This window comes from Nicrophorus vespilloides, unplaced genomic scaffold, assembly GCF_001412225.1.
Source record: "Nicrophorus vespilloides isolate i.1.1-1 unplaced genomic scaffold, Nicve_v1.0, whole genome shotgun sequence".
In the NCBI taxonomy this organism is placed as follows: Eukaryota; Metazoa; Arthropoda; class Insecta; order Coleoptera; family Silphidae; genus Nicrophorus; species Nicrophorus vespilloides.
In genome coordinates, this window is record NW_017096594.1 from 462,276 (window position 1) to 483,828 (window position 21,553).

At 29.3% G+C, this 21,553-nt stretch overlaps 1 protein-coding gene across 14 annotated transcripts in view; it reads right to left on the bottom strand.

Moving 5' to 3' along the window:
• LOC108557468 (fat-like cadherin-related tumor suppressor homolog) overlaps positions 1–21,553 on the bottom strand; it is a 232,146-nt gene that overhangs the window by 153,831 nt on the left and 56,762 nt on the right. For all 14 annotated transcript variants that reach the window (XM_017913984.1, XM_017913988.1, XM_017913980.1 and 11 more), the window contains exon 3: positions 12,449–12,546. The gene's annotated coding sequence lies outside the window, so the exon portion shown is untranslated. The remainder of the gene's footprint in view (positions 1–12,448; positions 12,547–21,553) is intronic.

Consider the following 21,553-nt stretch of genomic DNA (forward strand, 5'->3'; position numbering starts at 1 on the left):
TGTTTTTGAATATTCAATCAAACATTGAATCTCCCTTTAAACCCTGTAATGAACAGTCTATCAAAGAGAATGCTAAATATCAAAGGTATCTCTATATCCACAAAGCTATGATAGATCAAATACACCTTGGAGAAACTAATTAAATTAATGTTTAATCCTGTCTAATGCCTAGTTACATAATTAAACAAAAGTTTACCGAACATGTTTACTTGTAGCTTATGAATTGAATATATTCAGTTTCCATATTGGCTTATGAATTAGTTTCATGAATGACATAAAACCAATATAATTACACTAGTTTCAATTAACTAGTTGTAGATGCATAGGGGTGGAACAAACATATTCTTCTTTAGATTTTCAAAGAACCCGCATCTCTCATCAAAAGTGAGTCAAATTTATTTGATTTTCTCGTATAAAATACATAATTGTTACTAGGATTTATTCATAATTTTAGAAACCGGTTATCAAATTTTACAAATTTATTCAAAAATCGTTTTTAAAATCCTAATTGTAACTAATGAAGAGAAACTACTGTTTTTCAGGTTGAGAAAAGTTTGAGTGAAAGTAAATCTACTCGAGTATCTAGCAAGTTTAAAGCCAATTTGAGGGAGGAGGCAGACAGACGTAGAAGGCATCTGTCCAGGCGATAGGTGGATGGACACATTATTTACAATGGTAGCCGCACCATTAACTCGACTGGCCATCTGGCTCTTAGCAATGGGAGGACAAAAGCCAGTCGCAATTCAATTACATTTTAAGTCCCAGATTTCGCTTTCAATATATATATATAGATATACACTGATTCCACGTAGAAGGTTGTTGCTTGCTATACTTGCTCTACACACATCAATTCCGAATAGTTGGCTTAATCACAGCAGACCAAACGAGATATGGGTAGGCATAAATTCAAATCCATAGATGAAATTGTTCATTGCATTCCACGCTGTTCCCAGTACTACTAGTTACTACTGCACGAAGTGGTTAATTACTACTGTACCATAGTGTTACCTACGGCTGTACTAAATATCAATAATCAATAAAGAAGCATTATTAAATCCTCATGTAACCTAATCTGGCCACCTCCAAACATCTAACTCGACATGCTTGTGGCCCCCAGACACACGTTGCGGTGCGAAAGGGACAGAGATACGCGATCAATGTGTAGTAATGCGGGCCACCATCCAGATTATTTCTAATCCAATTAAGGGATGCACCGCTACAAAAAGACCATTAATTAATACCGACGCTGAATTACATACACTCTCTACTTTTTTTTTTCTGGTCTCCATAGATTGTAAAGACAATTTGTGTTTGGTGCGTGATCACAAAGTTACCAGTATTAGCCTGATTATCATCTATAATTGTTCTTTGAGCACTGAAAACATAACGCTGATCTCAATTATGATTACGTGACGATCCAAAGCAGACGCCAGCATCGAAAGTGAATGTAGACCAACCTTATTTAATACATATAAAAACTTATATTTATAAAATTAATTACTTACGTTATTACTAGATTCGTAATAATATGTATTCACATAATTTAAAATATCAAATGAATTTCAATCTTTTATAGAAATAATAGCAAGAATAACTATTTTTTTTTTAATTTGAAGACATTACTCACAGAAAAACTGATCAGTTTGAACATTAACTCAAATAAGATATAATAATTTGCACAATTATACGTTTATATGAAAATATTACATGTTATATATATTATCACTATAATAATATATTTAACAGTTTATATATTGTTTTAGGCTTTCCTCATAATGCTCTTGTTTAACGTTTGTATAATAGTAGGTTTACAAAGGACCTTTGGATAGTTCCGCATTAAAATAACATCGTCCCTCCCTTTAGAATAAAGAAATTTATATACGATCAATATTCCTTCCTGTTATAATATAGCACAGGATTATAAAGGAATTATTAATTAAAAACAAATATTCATTGAGAAATGTATATAATTTTTTAATCCGAAAATTATTATAAAGCTTCATATCGATACATATATAAGTTAAAAATTGAAAAAAAAAACCTAATTGGTGTTTTTCACATGAGCAATAAATCTTTACATAATTTCACAAAATACACATAAATATATGTATAGTCTAGTGGGTCAACTGTTTGGGGTATAAAATAAATAAAAACATGTTGACTCAAAAAAAACAATATATTTTGAATAATCTGTAATATAAATGCGATTAATGAAGCTGCGAATGCATTTCCGATGTACTGATTCTGAGATGTGAAGTTATTGAGAATTGAAATATTGTTTTAAAATTTGTGGCGGGCCGGATAGAATCTCTGCGGGCCGAATTTGGCCCGCAAGATAAAGTTTACCCATCATTGGGTATAGTCGATGGTTATTTTAGAACACCTTGAGCATTTCTTAACCTATGACTCGCTTTAATTTAAAAAAATCGCGAAATTACAGCTGTCACCTTGCCTCATCTATTACTAAGTGCCATTATCTAAATGTATTTTTTTATGTCGTGTAATTTTATTCACAATCTGTTCATCAATGTGAACAATGAGAAAATTTAAGATTGCGGTTGATATTTGGTAGATAATCTTTCCCAGTGGATAATTACCATTATGATGATTTCATTTTAATTTGTTGGTTGGTTGTCGTCTTGTAGGTTAACTTCAGTAGTATATTGATGCTCTGCGATTCCACTTCACTGTGAATCTGCTGCTATCCTTAATACTTATCCATCGACTTGGTCCATATGCTTCATTTCACTGTCCATCTGTGATAAACGATGGATCTATTGCTGCAAGCACCGAGAGGGCTCACAAAGGGCCTGGCTTGACCAGGATTTGAACCTGTGCCCACTAGCTCGTGGCTATTAGTAGCCCCTAAATGTAATTTGGCTCTAATTTGGATTTTGACTTGAATTTTTCTATTGATGAGAAAAGATTTATTCATCTAATTTTTTATTCATAATTTTCTAGAGTGCGTGAAGAGTAATGGGGTTGTTCTACATTCATACGATGCAGTAATGGATCAAAACTACATGATTTAATATTCCTACATACAGTACACTCGAATGCGTTTAGTTAGTTTCCGAGGATAATCGTTTGATGCTCAACAGGAACAAAACTGTTATAACAAGCTTTTTGCTGCTAATGCAAATATGCACATAATTGTCTTTGTCATGCATACTATTATCTACGTTGTAGGTCATATCTATTACAATCTAGTTATTATCACATACACTAGGATACTGTTAATAACAATAATTATTGACAATTACCTAAAAACATACAAGAATTGGCTGAAAATCATTAGTATCAAATTGCAGTGAGCAATATGAAAGAATTCCATCTTTTATTCAGCGTTTTATTTTTAAACATAGTGGAATTTCAGTATTCATATTTCCTTTGAATAGAGGATGAATAGAGAGACTGGAGAATAGCAAAAATTGAGCGACAAAAATGCAACAAAAGGCGCCAAAAAATGGGTTGGACGGATTCCAATATAAAACGGAGAATATTCATATTCCTTTCATTTTCAATAGGAAAACGAACATAGTTTGTCTTCTTTTCTAAAAAATCCATTATTCTAAATGCACTCTCATTGTGTTTCAATCAATGCACTATTTGTATATTTCATAAATTGATCCATATTAATTATCTATATTAATTCATATTTATATATTGAAATGCAATTTTTCATTCATAATTATTTATAAAATTAATTCAATAAGAGTAATAGAAATTTGAGTTTATTGTTATTATTGTTTTGTTATGAAATACATAAATTTTAATTATTATGTAATTGTTAATATTAATTAAATTATTAATAATTCATTGAATAAAACCCGTAGAAAATTTGAGAATTGAAAATTTCCATACTTAAATATTAAAATTTATTTATGCGAATGATAATTAATTATTATAATTGTCTACTGAAATTAAATTATATTACATAATATTAATTATCTGTATAAATTAATATAATTCTATATTGAAATGTATACAATTTTTAGTTCATGATTAATTATTAACTTAATTCAACAATTTTTAATTTTTAAGTAATTTAATTAATTATAATAATTATCAATATTATTTAAAATATTTGTAAAATTTATTAAAAGGTGTAGAAATTTTAGGATAATTACGTTAATTGATTTATGAATTAAAATATTTATATACCAAAATATATGTCATTTTTCGTTTATAATTAATTACAAAATTAATTTTATAAAATATTTACTTTTTTTTTTAAAATAATAATTTAATTACTAATATACTTTTGTACATTACATTTTTAGATCATTATTATAGTAATAATTACTTTAACTACAAATTTCTATACTTTAATATTAAATATTATATAGTTTGTAATGTAAATTGTAATAATTTAAGGTCTTCACATGTTCATAACATTCAGACTTCAAGGATTTATTTTAATGATTTTAAGAGGCAATTTTAAAGAAATTAATCGCACCATTCAGGACATGTGTTGCCCTCTTATAAAATGCAATTATCAAAGAATCGCTTTTGCAAATTTCTTCGTTGATGAAAGCAAACACTTTCTTTAGATTCGAGAGAAAAAAAAAGAAAGATATAAGGAAAGAAAAGAGTGTATACAATTTAAAATAAAATCGGTTTATTCGCTGTTTCGAGCACGAAAATGATTGAACATTGATCAAATTACTTTTTCCTTTGGCTTGATAATGAAAATCCCACAACGCGACACGAACCACGCAAGGCAAGGTTTGACGGTGTTCAATCTTGGGGATCGCCTTCGTTGATGAAATATGATTTATAATCCGGATTGGAACCTAGAGACTACTCATTTCAGGGTCGTCCATGAACAACACCGGTCTTTTGTCCGGATCCTATAGAAACGCCTTTGAATCTCACGATTTATTAATGATTGTTAGAAAACTGATGAAATATAGTATATTTTGATATATATCCTAGATATATAAGATAAAAAGAACCAAATTCAGACGTTTCGTTCCGTTTATAAATTATGTTTTTTTTTTAGGAATTGTAATATATTATATAATCAAAGTGTATTAAAATGTAAAAATAATAAAATAAATATTACATTTTTCAAGGTTTTTTTTCGGATATTGAATCATTGATATTACCGAATATCAATGAAAAAATGAAAAAGGTTCTGAAAGTAATCGAATGGAATGAACAGGTTATCTTTCTTGACTTCTTAACTGCAATTGTTAAACTCTTAAAACTTCATTTTAAGGGTCTAATAATCAGAAATGAAATTTTATCAAATTGAATTGCATAACAAGAACTCCTACCTAACAATTGATACTTGTTCCGTTCAAATACAAATTCTATATTTTCAAGAATTTTCTTAAATTAGTTGAGATTTTGAAATTAGTTTTAGATTATATTATATAATATATGTACTTTTAGGCAAGTACATGAATTTTGACTAACTTAACAAGTAAAATAACGGAAAGAATTACATTTTTTTTTTTCATTTTCATATTACCATTTTTTTAATAAGCTCAAATTATGATCAAGAAAGAATTATATGAGTATAATTGTATAATTTTGTTGAGTATAAAGTAATCAAGTAATTGAAGAGTCTGGGTCCACAATACTCCATCAAAATGTGGACAACAAAAAAAAAAAAACTCTTAAAAAAGTAAAAAATAATTGCGTAAGGCAGGTGTACAAGATGTATGAGAGTACGATCACGAAAGCTAGTAATTTTCAACGATAACATCGCCGACGTTTTATAAAAATTGAGCGTGTAAATGTGCAGATAACAAGTCGAGATTATGAAATTCGGGATGGGACGAGACTGAAATTACAATAATAACCGAAATATTGTGCCAGCTGTAAATAAGTTGGGGAAGCTTCGCCAATTTCATTTCAAAACAAATTTATATCATATAATACAGTTAAGTTTCTACAATATAATAATGAAAGTCTAGACGAGAGAGTATAATATGATACATATTCTGAGCGCGATGGACTAAATTAACTTATATTACTTTATATTTTCAATAAGCACTTTTGCCGTTTTTGCTTGCTGTTCAAGATAATAATGGTTGTAGGAGATTGAGGCTGTAAGAAGCTTTTGTAAAAATAATTAGAATTTTATATGTGTATTTTGTAGTTGTATTTACAAAAAACACTTAATAATCAAATAATATACACAAAAATGTGTATAAGCTACATCTGGAATTTAATGGATTTAATTCATACAGTAAGACCTCGTTTAGGGCTTAAAATATGTTCGTAGGTGACAGGCTCTATTTAAAGTAGATCACGTTATATCAAATTAGCGTTAATCGAAGAAGCGCTAAACGAGGTCTTACTAAACATGAGAATCTAAGGAAAGCAATAAGTTAACGTTTAAATTGATTTCACAATATTTGTAAAATGACATATATTTCCTTGCTTTGTCTTTAAGATATACAGTAGAACCTCGCTTAACGAGTTTAATCCGTCCCAAATTTTCAGGATTTTTACTCGTATAGTGAAAGATATTCAAAAATACACATAATATGTATACACAAGTATAAAAATGATGCAGCAGGCGCGCAATCCGGAACTTTTCTTCTCTTCGTTACTCGTTTTGCAAAACGTCGCTCGTTAAGCGAGATGCCACTGTATATAGTCTTATTGGCAACAACTACTAACGAATACTTGAGAAAAGAAGGAATGAAGCAATTACTTGTCAAGTATCAAGTTGATTTTGAAAATTATATGTATTTTTAAATCTACCATCATTCGTTTTGCTAGTGTCCACAAGGGTAAGTAACTTGTCAAGTATCGTGCAAGACAAGTATTTATATGAAATTTTTAGTATGAAAATAAAAACCTAAAGTAATTGTGTGTTTACAGAAAATATGTGTAGACACCATCTATTTAATTTCTTTGTTTTATTTATACCGTTACATATATAAATACTTTCAAAGTACATGAATACATGAAATTATTTCACAAGTACATGAAAATATAAAATAACTAAATTTTACTGTATAGTATAATATATTTCATAAGTAATTTCAGAAATTACTTAGCAAGTACACATAGTCGAAAAGACACAAATTGTTAATGACATAGATTTAAAAACAACAAATCACGTCTATTACTTAATTTGCAAGTATTTTTAGAAGTTACTTGGCAAGTACTTGAATATTGTAAAAAAAAATACTTTTTATCTTGTAAAATTATTGTAAATAAAATAAGAATCACAGTATTGTTAATTACTATATTATTTTTTGTAAGCAGTTTCAGAAGTTCATTGCACAAAGTACAAATATTTTATAGAAATATAGAATGGATATAGAAATATTACTAGAATGACTTTTCTTATTTGATGAATTTTCATTCATAATTATAATAAACATTTTCAACATATAATAGAAAAAAAATACATTTTTATTGCGACTATGAGTACATTTAAAATGAAACCTATTTTTAGAGTATATTATTTAATTCCAATCTTTCCCTTTTGTTACTTGACAACAAGTGTGTATGAGATGGGGAAGATGAGCACAATTCCACAAAATGTTTCCGGATATTACGAAGAATAACAGGAGAACGAACGAGTCCCTAGGACATGATGTGTAATGACTCCGTATGGAGTGCGGTAATAATATAATGATGAAGCAGAGTGTAAGCGAAAAAAATAAAAGAGAACAAAAATAAAAAGCACGCATGTGGAGGCAATGAATGAAAAAAAAATACACAAAGTGAGAGAAAGAGAAGGACGTAGAGAGTGAGTTGTATATAATATGGAGTGCACGAAATGGAAGCAAACGAGAGAGAATTGTGTAGCATGTCGAGAGGTAATTATGTAGTCGAATATCGCTTCCCGAAAACCCTCATTATTTCTCACAACGTTTCCATTACCAAGTCTACAATTGCGTTTGCGATTCGATTTAATTAAATATATCCACGGTTCATTTACCTTATGGACGTGTACTTAGAGGGTGCTCTAGAAGCCGACTGTTCCAGTTTACATCTGCAATAATCGTAATTAATTTGCGTGGCATCTCGTCAAATTCGATATTCCACGACCAACAACAAACAATTTGGGATTCTATCAAAAGCGGGGGAGGTTTGGTTGGCATCCCTGTAAACCAGCTCTGTGTGCTTCCCTCCGCATATATGCAAATTGTCTGCCACCTCTCTTCATCCCTCGCTCTCACTGTGTTTGCACATATAAATAACATTGGGAAATGAATTGAATTTTCAAATGTATGTATATTCTACAATTTGATATAAATTCAACAAAAATATGAGCAACAGCAGCAACAAAGGCAGAAATTATTAACTGGACAGGTTTGCCTCATGCATACACCTATATGCACATTCATTACGAAGCCAAATGCTTTGCGCAAATTGCTTTTGTTCACATTATACAAAAAAAAAAAACAAAAAAAAATATAAATTTACATATGACAAACGAAAAATTAACGCATTGCGAAGCAAAATTTTATATTACAATTTGCGCAAACAGCAAAACTTATACAAAAAAATCATTACAAACCAGATTACATTTAATTAAAGAAGAAAAATAAATAATACATTATATGAAGAAAGTTATAATTTTATATTACAATTTGCACAAACAATAAAAAATATATAAAATTAAAAAGCAGCATTACAATCACTATGATATTTAATAATACAAGACAAACTGAATGAGTCAAATAAATAATTTATGTACAGATTTGCGCATACCATAAAATAAATAAAGTTATATTTATGTATTATATATAAAATGCAAAGGAAACTTTTTAACTTGTAAAATCATTGTAAATGAAATATGAATAATTAATATAATATATTTTCCAAGTAGTTTCAGAAGTTCATTGATTGATTTGTATAAATATTCTATAGAAATATAGAATGGATATAGAAATAAAGAATTTGCGCAAACAGCAAAAATTAAAAAAAAAATACATTGATGTATTTTAAACAAGATGCCTTTAAGGATATTGGACAATATTACAAATAAATAATGCAATAGCAAGCATAATCTTAAACCGGAATTTGCACAAACATTAAATGAAATAGCATTATTACATTACATTAAAGTAAAACAAACATACATAATAAAGTACTTTGAAGCAAATCATAATTTACTTTTTCAATTTGTGCAAACAAAATAAATGATACAAATAACAAGTTGTAAGAAAACTGATTAAAATAAATAAATAATATAAATACAAGAACCAAAATTATCATAATATGAAGGATGATATAATGTACATATTATACAATGACTATACGAAAATGCTCATTTTCTATGACATTGTCAAATCGCTAATCAAAAGTCCATTACCCTGTGTGATTATCAATTGTCAGTTAGTTGCGTGACAATTTTCCATTTACCGAAAAGCCTTTTCACGTATTATGTGTGTTTTGTTTTGTTGCTTTTACAATCACGATTTTCCCCTCTCAATCGATGCCACTCTATAATGTGTTCCACTCGAACATTTCTACCATTTTCCAGGTGCAACGACTCGATAACCACTATTGGTTCCAACTAAAATTATGCTTTCAAATATACATATTAAAAAACATTGCTGTAATGGATTTTCTGATGGCATGAAATTATTGTAAAACAATCATAAAAAAATCACAGCCCACAAATAATATAAACAAACAAACAAAAAGCAAAACATGCTCTCACCTCAATTTTCCATACATTTTTCAGTTTCCATTTGCATAGGAAAAATGCTAAAAGCATTGACCCATTTTTTTATCTTTTTGTTATTTACTCTAAGCGAAATGTTCCTTTTCAAGTTCCAATGGTGTGGAAATAATTGAAGTATGACCTTGAATATTTTTCAAATGGATTTGGGCACCAATTTTCAGAAAATAGTGTTATACAATTTATAATTTAAAGACACAAAGTGTTTTAAACCAAATTAAAGCCATAAAAAAATGTAAATTAATAGATAATACATGAAAAAACAAATAAAAAATTATGTAACTTTATTCTAGAATTTATACAAACGTAAAAAAATCATCATAACTCAAAAAGCTTTCTAAAATTTAGTATTCTTCCTAATTATAAATAAAATATAATTTTAATTATTACCAAAATATTATGAAAAAATCTTATTTTAAAAAATTACAATTAAATAAATGATAAAAGTACATATTTATATACTAAAGTTTTAAATGTCTCTTGAAGTTAAGAAATAATATTTATATGTTACAACAATAATATTTACATTAAATATAAAATAATCATGACAACATTTTATTAATCTACGTTAATTTAATAACTTCATTAAAAAATCTACTAAGTCCATAATAACAAAATTATCTAAATAATAAAAAATGTAATTATTGTAAGTAGGTTAATTGCAAAATAAAATATTTATCATTTCGTAAAATATTTTGAAAACATTGCTTTGCTAAGTACAATTCTCACGCATTTCTCTCGAACAGATTTCTAGGAAATGCATTAACAAGCAATTAAGTATCCCGATACCTGTGAAATTATGAAAGTATAAATTTAATAGTCTTATGTTATTCACAGACAATTGTTATATTAATTTAATCTAAGATTATAATAGTTTTCATAACGTGTAGATAAAAACACAATTGAATATTAAAAAAAAAGAATATAACGAAACAAAAAAAAAGCGTTACAGAATTTCATTAAGTGAGAAATAGGAATTCGGGTTTTAATCAAGCACCCAACATTTTCAAACCATATTTAAAACTAGAGGAACAAAAAAATATTTTTTATTGATTTTCTGCTTTCATAAGTTTTAAACAATTCTCATTGTTTTCATTGAAAATTTAAAAATTATACTTACATCCATTGTATACTGATAATTTTTAACTGATAGAATATAGCGTTTTCAGATATTTACAATAAAAAAGTTAATTGTTATTTATATTTCTGTCACTACTTCCATAAGCATTACGTAATTGTTTCCATTTAAAATTAAAAAAAAACACAATAACATTAACCAACATATCCTTTCATCTATTGTAAACAGATGCTTTTAAGTTATAGTAAATTATATAAGAATAACAGTGTATCCATAATTTCCATTGGAAATATAGCAATACCTCGCATAGTGCTGATTCATTATAGTCCGGTTTGAATATTACAAAATAAATTGAACAAAATGAAAATAATTCTTAAAAAAAAGTACATAAAATATTTTTTTTTTTTTTTTTCTTTACACAATCACTTTAGTTCTTCGATTAGTCCGGTTTCAAAGAGTTCGAGATATTGGCGAAACTGATTACCCGCACTATGCGAGGTATTGTTGTACACTGTTATGTAACTAAATAAAATGTATTACAGAATATTGCCTTTTCAGATATTTCAATAGAAATATAATTGTTCCATCGCTACTTTCATAATTCCATAAGCTTTATGTAATTCCATTGTTTCCATTTGATTATTAATAAAACAATAACATTACCGAACATATCATGTATTGTAAGTGTACGTTGCGAATTAATAAATTATATACGAGAAACAAAGAATCTATCATTAATTACATGAGTAATTTTTATTGGAAACACGCTGTTATGTAAGCAAAATAAAAAAGTCAATTCATATCGATTTTTATTATATTTCCACAAAGATTACATAGTTTCAATTGATAAATTATAAACGATCACTTAATCATCAATTAAATGGGTATTTCCAAATTGCGCAATTATATAATCAAATTAACTATACCAAAGGAAATACTGCGTTTTCAGACATTTGTAAAATAAATTAACCTGTTGTGTAACCTCAGCGGACATCGAAAGTAGGATTCTGTATGCGCCGAGAATCTCAAGGCGAACGTGCAATTAGTAAACTAACAAAAACATCATTTTTGAGTCATTAAATAAGATTATTCGTGTGTATGTTCATTTCGTATTGCATTCAATTTTAATGAATGATTCATTGAATGCGTTTTGTTGAAAATCAAAGAGCTTGAAATAAAGTGGGTGAAGGAAGGAAGCGCACTGTAAAATTTTCCTCGCGACATAAAATTTCTCGCTCCTTCAGTTTTATTTTTCTCAACATTCATTTCAGCTCGGTATATTACGCAGTACGGAAATGACAGTTTCATGGAAACGGTTCAACATTTGTTAGGTTCGTATTTCAAACGCAAACGCTAAAACCTATTTTTATTCTTCGTCGTCCGGAAAAGTTATGCGAATATCGTGCATCTACAGTTACATACAAAAAGTAGAACAATTGTATAAAAAATAGAAGAATTGCAAATGAATGAATTTAATGAGTGGATTTGTAACAAATCGGAAATTGAGCAATTGCAGCAAGAAAAATCGTTTAAAAATAAACTTAGTTGAATCGCCGATAATCCTTGACATACAAATGCTTTCGCTGTGTAAACACAGCCGAGACGAAGAGGAGATGTGGGATTAAGAAAATCCACTTAACCTGTACATTTTAACGCTGAAGACGTTTCAGGTGTTTAAATGCTTTGTTCCGCTTTGGTATTACCTTTCGTTCGGTGAGTTTGATGTTTGCTTTGGAGTCCATCACGTCGATGACGGTATTCGTAGCGAAGGTGAACCTCCTCATCTGCCCTCAACTCAATCCTGCAAAGAAAAATACAAAATAAATATTAGTACTTCATTTTTATTTTATTTCAATCCTTTCAATAAACAGTGACCGTCAGGATGCATTAGCTGTTATTAATGATTCATATTGGGAATGGAGCAAATCCTGGATGCTTTTTGAGTCCATCAGAACACGGGGATTGTATCCACAAACCAATAGCAAATAGCGCGTGATTCAATATTGAAGTGTCTTTAATCGATTTTAAAGCGGAGAGAGTTCAAAGCGTCTGAGAATTCGCAGTATTTAAATTAATACTCATTAGCTAACAAACATAGGGTATTTTTTTTTCAATATTTTAATTTCAAATGGTGGAGAGAAAACACAATTTTCATCTATTATGTATTGCGTTCTACATTTGATCTGCAGCTTCTCTTTGATGCTGAATCTCATGAATTTCCATACTAAACGAATTGCTTAAAGGGAAATAGTTTGATCACGTGGAAAATCTTCTGTGCCCAGTATTTTCATCATTTAGTTACAAACTTTATCAAATAAACAGTTTGTATATTACCTTTGATTTACACAATTATCTAAAAAATAGTCATTGTCAATATTACATTATGTATAAAAATATATTAAAACGTCTATAGCTATAAGAAAAATAGAAGAAACTTTTATTGTACTAAACCACTGGTTGCGGAGCCACATGCGGCTCTTTTGATGAGGTACTGCAATTGTTCCAAAGCTTGCCAGCCAAACAATAGTACAACTTATGCACGTTATCTAAAAAGGTTTTAAAAGACTTACTATAGCTTTCAATTTCGAAATACATTGAATTGATTTATCAATTGATCATTTTGAAACTGTCATTATAAGTTGTCACATATCATCATTTGCGCAAAGATTGATAAGCTTCAAATAACAGCATCATAATGTGTTTCATATGAAGATATCAATCATGATCACAGCACAAAAAGTAAAGAAAAAGTTTTTAATATTTTGATAACATTTCACGACCCGATCAGAAACTAAAAATAAATACTGCCATGACAACATTACTTTCTAAGAAGTTCAGTACGTCAAATCATTTAACTGTTGACATTTCATATACAAGTATATTTAATCTATTAAACAGCACAAACGTAGGCGGATACTCGATTTGGAGTGTGATTTCTAATAAATAAATGCAATAAAATTCTGTAATGATCAATTAGGAATGCAAACATATTTACATCACATATGTCATCATATCATCAACCATAGAAGATTTAATTTCTATTCATATTTTACATTCAATTATTCATTACAATATATCGATTCGATCAGTCAGGATTCACCAATTTCAAAACAAATTAAATATTAATTGAGTAAAATAAGCATAGATTCTAAAAAATAATACACAATAGTATTTAGGTTGTTTTTCTTTATTCACTTTGTACTGACTAGTCTCCTTTTCTACGGTTCCTCAATTAGTCCGGGATATTAACGGAACTGATTACCCACACTGTGAGATATTTATATTAGTATTAAGTTCTTTTTGAAAATTGTTTAATTAAATTTGATAACTTTTAACTCTTTAAGGGGCATTGTCCCACCTTTTGAACATGCCTTTTTTTGTAAAGAAGAGGAAACCTTATATAGGGACTATTGGTGGAGTCGTGGTACTGTGCGATTCTTACCGCACTAAAACCTCTACCCTTCTTCATCGGCATCCAGGTCTGGTGTTTTCATATCTCCCTGCAATGTAGATTGTCTGAGCCAAGTTTTGTGCTTCTATGTGTATCACTTTCTTCCCTTTCTCTCTCCATCCTCCGCTCATCATTTTCCTGCTACGTAGCTTGTGATGATGTCCCACTTCTCTTGGCTCTTTAGCATCCAACCCTAACGAACGTCTCTGGTTCTAGCACTGCTCTGAGATTTGATTCCGCCTCGTGCTTCATCGTCGCCCATCTACAGCAATCAAAGATCGTGTGTTCTAGGCTATCGACTTCTTCGCAGTACTAGCACTTTTCGTCCTCCTTCCTTGCTATGAAGCGCAGGTACTTGCTGAAACACCCGTGCCCGGAAAGCGTTGGGCTCAGATGGAATGTGATTAAGCGTCTAATTCAGACTGCCTTCTCTGACCTCTCTCATTTTTCCTGCCACTTTTCCAGCAGTCTGGTCCTGGCAGTTTCCTTACTCACTCATCTCTGACTCTAGCATATCTCTCTGGCTAGGAGTTCGATTGGTAGCATGCCAACAATTATTTGAACTGCATCTCGAGAGTTTGTTCTGTAAGCGCTGCAGACCTTTATTGCTCCATTTTTTGAACATTCCTAGGAAAATGAAAATGTCCAGGGAAGAGAAATTATCCTTGAATTTGTTTGATATTTCATAGGATGTATCTTGATAGGCCATACCATCCGATGTTGTTTCAGTCAACTTAGCAATCTAGAAATTTAGGAATTTCTGGCCCCTCAAAGAGTTAAGAAGTTTTATTAGCGAAAAGAAAACAATGTTTTGTTGTACAATTTTAATTTTTTATTATGGTTAATTATTGAATTAACCTGCAATAGAAGGAATGAACACTGCTTAAAAATATAGAAAAAAATAAAATTTAAATACAGATTTTAATGACTTTTAAATGCTAATATTTTGTTAAATATATAAATATATGCTTAATTTGAATGAAGTGATGTGTACAATAATGCGCGTAGCATTTGATGTACAAACTAAATAGCGGAAATTTGATATTAAGCGTCCGTAGGAAAATACTCGATAATTTAAATTAAATTTAATCGCGATTGGGGACGAGCTTTACAAAATTAATTGCGATTAATTTTTGGTACCCAAAATGATTATCCTATCCGTCAAATGAGGTAGATTTAATTAAAATGTATTTCCACGGTCATGCAACATCGAATTGGCACCGATCCAAGCGGAAAATAAAAACACGTGGAAAAGGGATGACGAAAAAAAAAATATATAAAATAAATGAAAAGAACAAAGTGATGAACAGGAGGTGGGATTAATCGGAATTGACACGTGTTGCGAAACTTCCGTTCCGAACTTATTTAAAAGGTTTTCCTTTCCCCGAAAAAAAAAGAAGAAACTTTAAAGTAAAGTAGATATAAATAAGAGCACTGCTTAATGATTTTCTTCGTCGGAGAAAAGCTCGGTCGATCCGAGTCGCCTCTAAGTGCCATATAAATTAAATTGTTTTTTGATGCGGCCGCAAAGGAATGAAAGAAACGCTCCCCAAATTCCGTAAAATTCCTTGCAATCTTCCGCAAGTTTTCTCCGTGTTTCTTCTATATATATTTTTTTTCTTTCTTGGGGGTATCAGGAGGCGTCTTGTTTTTAATAGCTTTTTCCTTCTCCCTTTCATTTTTTTCTTCTTTCTTGTTGTTGTTTCAAAGAGAGAGAAAAATAAACTTTCTCAACTCTCTTCTGCTTCTCCTGTGTTTTTATTTATCGTCGCACTTTTTGTCAATGAAAAGTAAACTGTAACACCGATCCTTTGAGACCCGGCAACAATTACAATAAGTTCCATTTCCCCCCTTTCAAAAATTTACACAAATTCGCAAGAAAAAACAAACTTTATACTCTTGTCTAATGGAACACGCGTTTCCACCAATTTGCTTAATTACGAATCTGTAACATCGAAGTATTAAAGAAATTCCCGCACAGTTGCATAGATGGAATCTCGTTAGGGTTTCTTCAATTCGCTCACTCGCGTGGAAATTTCAAAACTAATCTCCATACTTAACCAAATTCCATCTGGTCTTAATTCATGTACTTTCTAAAACCCACACAAACGAACACACACATTCATATACATACACACACACAACTGTTGCTCAGCCTTTTCACGTTTCGTCGAAGCAACGCAAAAGCCATTATTTTAGTTTTATTTTAGTTGAAAGAACAAAAGAAACGTTACGGGATTCGCGTTATCAATCTGCTTGCTTTTATTATTACGATGGTCATTACGATTATTTTGATTGTGTTCGCTGCGTCTATGCATTTAAGTGGAGGCTGGAGGAGGAAAATTTTATTGCGACAATAGAAACCTGGGCCGTAAAAGATATGAAGCTGCAACGTTCTCCGCACGAAATGTTCGTATAATGGTTGGCATTTCTTTACTTTTTTTTGCTATACGAACGCACAGTTTTTTTAATGTTGTCAAATTACACGTAACTACTAAAGGCGAGGCCCAAACGAAAATGTATAAAAATCATTATAAAAGCTCCACGGGTATCGAATGTACAATACACATATTTCCTTTGATCTTCGCCGTTTTTAATCAAACAATTATTTTATTGTCTTCCTTACAGAAGAAACACTTTCACAAATATAATTGGAAAATCATAATTCTTAAACTTTAATATTTATATAACTAATTGTATAGTTCGGTTCCCGAACTTAGAAAATAGAAAACAAGAAAAGTATCGCTAAAGAATTTCGGTCCCCAAACTGATGTATTGAATATTTATATAGAAAATAAGAATTATTGTAAACTTCAGTTTTAGCCCAAATTTATTAATTAACATATAAATATTAATTTCGCTTGGAAAAAGAAAATCTTTTGTACAAATTATATATTTTTAAACAGGACATTTTTTTTAAGTGTAATTAATGTTGTATTTATATCTTAATTAATTAATAACTAGTGAATTGAGGTCAAGTAATTAACGTGGTTTTGTATATAAATAAAAGGTGGAGCAAACAGTCATCAATTGTTAAGCTTTACTAGTGAAACTAGCATTAAATTAATGTAATAAGTAATTAATAACTGATGATATGAGGTCAAGTCATTATCTTGGTGGTATAAAAATGAAAGGTCGGAATATCTGTCATCAATTGCACACCTTTCCATCGCGTCTCGAATTTAGATCAATTACGTAAAATTAACGGTAATACAATTTACATAACGAAGCGTCGCGGCTCTTCTCGAAATAATGAACCGAATAGTCGCACCTTAATAAAATTCCTTTTTTTTTTTCGAAGGGCGGGCGACGGTATTAATGAAGCAACACCGAATTCCCGCGGAAGGAATTGAATGTGCTGACGACGGTGGGAGTGATTAATTAAATTCGAAGTGGTAATTGGATTACGTTCTGATGGGGTGGAAAATTGTGGCCGATTCTAGTCTAGTCGCGATTTTATTTTCGCGTCGTCCATTCAATTTGCCGTTTCGATAAGATCGCTGCGCTCCGAGGGTGGTGGTGGAAGCGTCGCGACGCCCCGCCGACTCCTCCGGCGTTCATTATGATCTTCATCAACGCTAATAACGCTATTTATTAGTCGACCACAGAGCGTCCATTTCCACTTAAGTTCGAACATTCCAATCGACCTCACTCCGCCAACCCCTTGTGTACGATTTGATACACAAATATCTGCAGTTCTAGATGTTTATCCAGCAACTGAAATATCTTTACACTGCATAGCTAATTTCAGTATTTGAAATTCTTTCAGTACTATAGTTGTAGTAAATGTATGATTTTTATTAAATGAGTAAAATAAGGAAGATTTTCCTAATTTGGACCATCTATTTTTAAAAATATATGGAATATTTAAGAAAAAAGAAATGGCAAAATTTACAATTTTATTATTAGTATTATTAGTGGAATTTTAGCCCAATTTTTTTAAAGTTCTTAAGTAATTCTGGACAAAAAAAAAAGAGTAAATCATTGTGAATTGTTCTTATATAATATTTTAAGTTGTATGCCACAAGGCATTTACACTTTGCCGCTAACATTAATATAATTTACATCTTCTAAGCCTATTGTAATTTTCCGATTTGATACACAAACATCCGTTACTCTACAATGTTTATCCTACATCTGAAATATTTATAAACTCGCCGCTTATTTTACGGACCACCCAGTTTTCTTGCACTCGCGAACGTTTTTTTTTTTCTTCTTTGTCTGTTTTAAGCGCAAGAAATAATGGAAAACGTTTAGCTTTTCCCTCCGGTCGAAGCCCTGCATCAACAAGTGTGTGTTTATGTTAGTGCAGATAGACTGAGGGAGAGATAGAAAGAGGGAGAGACTATGTGTTTAGGGGATGGTTTTGCTGGGCCCTTGGGTAGCGATCAATCATCCAAGGGTCGAGCATGGAAATTGTAGAAAAAAAATTACTTGCTCTCGTAGTATAAATCTATACAATTTTTTTATTCACTTTTTCTGGGATGGTCGCATCAACCATTCTCCATCGATTTACTTAATGATAGAGCCAATGAAATACTAATTAATAGTCGTAACGATGGTAAAAACATGAATACAATTTGGTTGCGGTTCACTAACCGCATCGTTTCTATTCCGCATTGGTACATATGATGCATTTCCATTAGGTAATTGGAGTTGTGCATGTGGATAGATGTGGACGCTTTTGAAATGCGCTTTAGTCATTTTGGTGCATAGTCTTAAAAAAGAGATTTATTACGCATAAAACACATAGTACAACATGTGAACTTGAGTAAAGCAGTTATACTTATTTTTATTCTTGCTGTTTACCTCATAAAATGCTACAGCCCGTATAAACGCGTCACTTATGAGGCTCACCCAGTTTATTCATCCCAAATCTATCTGTTTTTCGGCATTTCAACAGAAGTCATATACATTTCCTTCCTTATTTTTATTTATATATAACATCCTCTGGTTTAAATTACCATATACATATTGATTTCATTGCTATTTAAAAAAATCTTTCAAATTAGTTCTTAGTTAAAATATAAGAATGTTCTTCTTGTTAAAATTTAGTTAAGATTTACATCTCAATATTATAAAATTTATAAAATAAAATATTAAGAAAAAATATTTGAAAATCTACAATTTTCTTTTGACTATATTATTTTTAATCAGTCTTACCAAATCTTCTAATTTTAAATTAAAATTTCTAAGTTGACGTCACTTTTACTTGAAAAAAATCTCTGAATTATTATTATATGAAATATGCGAAAATTATTTTAGTACACAAAGTATTTTTCTATAACAAATTTGAATGGATTTTGTTACAGTATTGTAACTGATAGTATTTTGCGTTGTTTAGGCTTCGTAAAAGCCCTTAAGTTGTGTACCGAAAATTAAATTTAATTAATTATTTCATCGAAGTTATTACATATACAAATATGCATATGAAAATATAAAACATATTTACATTTTCACTTGATTATTTAAAAAACAAAATGTTATTTGTTTTCAATACTCCTAAATATCAAATGTATTAATATGTATATTTCAAATTATATTAAAATGAAGTTATACAGATTATAAAAACAATGTTGAATTTTTTAAATTTTTTGCATGAAATAGTTTATCTACATAGAAAGTTTATATATTATTGCATAATTAATTTCTGCATGGATAAGTGCCGTAAATCGCTACATCTAAAAGACTTGCAAGAAACATAATTTTTTCCCGGGATTTCACTCCCGATTCCCGGCACTATAAAACAAAGACATATAGATTTCAACCAAAAGTATATACTTTTTTTTATTGAATTTGTTAAATTTAATTCAATTTACATCAATATAAAAATTAACAAATTAAATTGGATAATAAAAATAAAATAAATAGTTACATAAATTTAATTATATAATACTCGCTTTTCACATATTTAAAGATAAGTTCAACAAATTTAGTTTATTTTTATTATATGTATTTTTTTACATTACATTATAAATTGAAACGTTGACTATAAATAAGAAGTATGTAACCAGTATTATCAGTATATCTGCCATTACATAAAATTAAAAGTAATTTTATTTATTGTTCATATTAACAAAGATGTGAAAATATTAAAACAAATATCCGCGGTATTTCTGTATTTATACAATATTATATAACATTTTCTATTTACCTGATTTCTAATATCAGCATTAATATATCATTATTGAGATATAAACCAGTGATTCCTAAAATACGTGATACGTGAATAATTATTTACTTGAGTAAATTCAGAAATAACTTCTTAGGCTTTTATTTTTATTATTCAATTTATTTGTAAATAATTGATAATCGTTTCCTTAATATTTGGTATAATCTTTTTTATGTTTACTGATACAAAATCGACCATAACTGACAGTAAATAATGATGTAGGGGTTCTTATAAAAATCTTATCTAAAAGGTTACTGACCTTACATCTCCATTATAATACGTATACTTAAAATAAAAAATATCTACTATTTTTCTTTATTTTGACTAATATATTTCTTACACTGCTTCATCGGCGTTGATTTTCTTAAACATCGTTACTTAAGTAAATAAATAAATAAATAATACATTTTAAATATACGTATTTCAAAAGTTTATCTATTCAATGTATTAATTAAATTGTAATATCTTAGTATTAATAGAAATTCGAGGACTCAAGTATTAATTAAGTATAATATTAGTTAATTCTATACAAAAATCTCAATTAAGTGATTAAATATCCCTTAAATCTTAGTCAAAATACGTAATTATATAGTTTTCCTATCAATAATATAAAAATAGTAAAAGTTACAAAATAATTACAATAATCTCGATTATTTCCTAATATTATCGTTCATTATCTAAATTCCAGTTTATGAAAATGACTCAATTATAAATAGCAATGATTGTATTTATCACATTCCATAGAATTATAATAGAACTTATAAATTATACACACACAATATTAGTGATTCATCATGTACATAATTTAATTTATATAAGGGATATTTTATATAATATGAATATTTTTGTTAAGTTAAAACCAGTAAAACTTACAAAAAAATGTTATATTTTCAATTATTTAATAAAAATATTCTAAATTTGGAATAATTATTTTAATATTATCGGAATTGAAATAATGATTATTAAAAAATCCTTTAATTTACTTTACTTCATTGATGTACAAGTAATAATACGATAAATTTAATTTAGTTGCAATGAAGTATTGAAACGTATAAACACTGTATTTAATAAGGACATTGTATAATCCTTGAATCCTGGAAATGTTATAACAATGAACCCATATCAAGTCCATTGTCTTAGCAAGAACCAATATGTAACGAAACACTAATTAAAATTAACCGATTT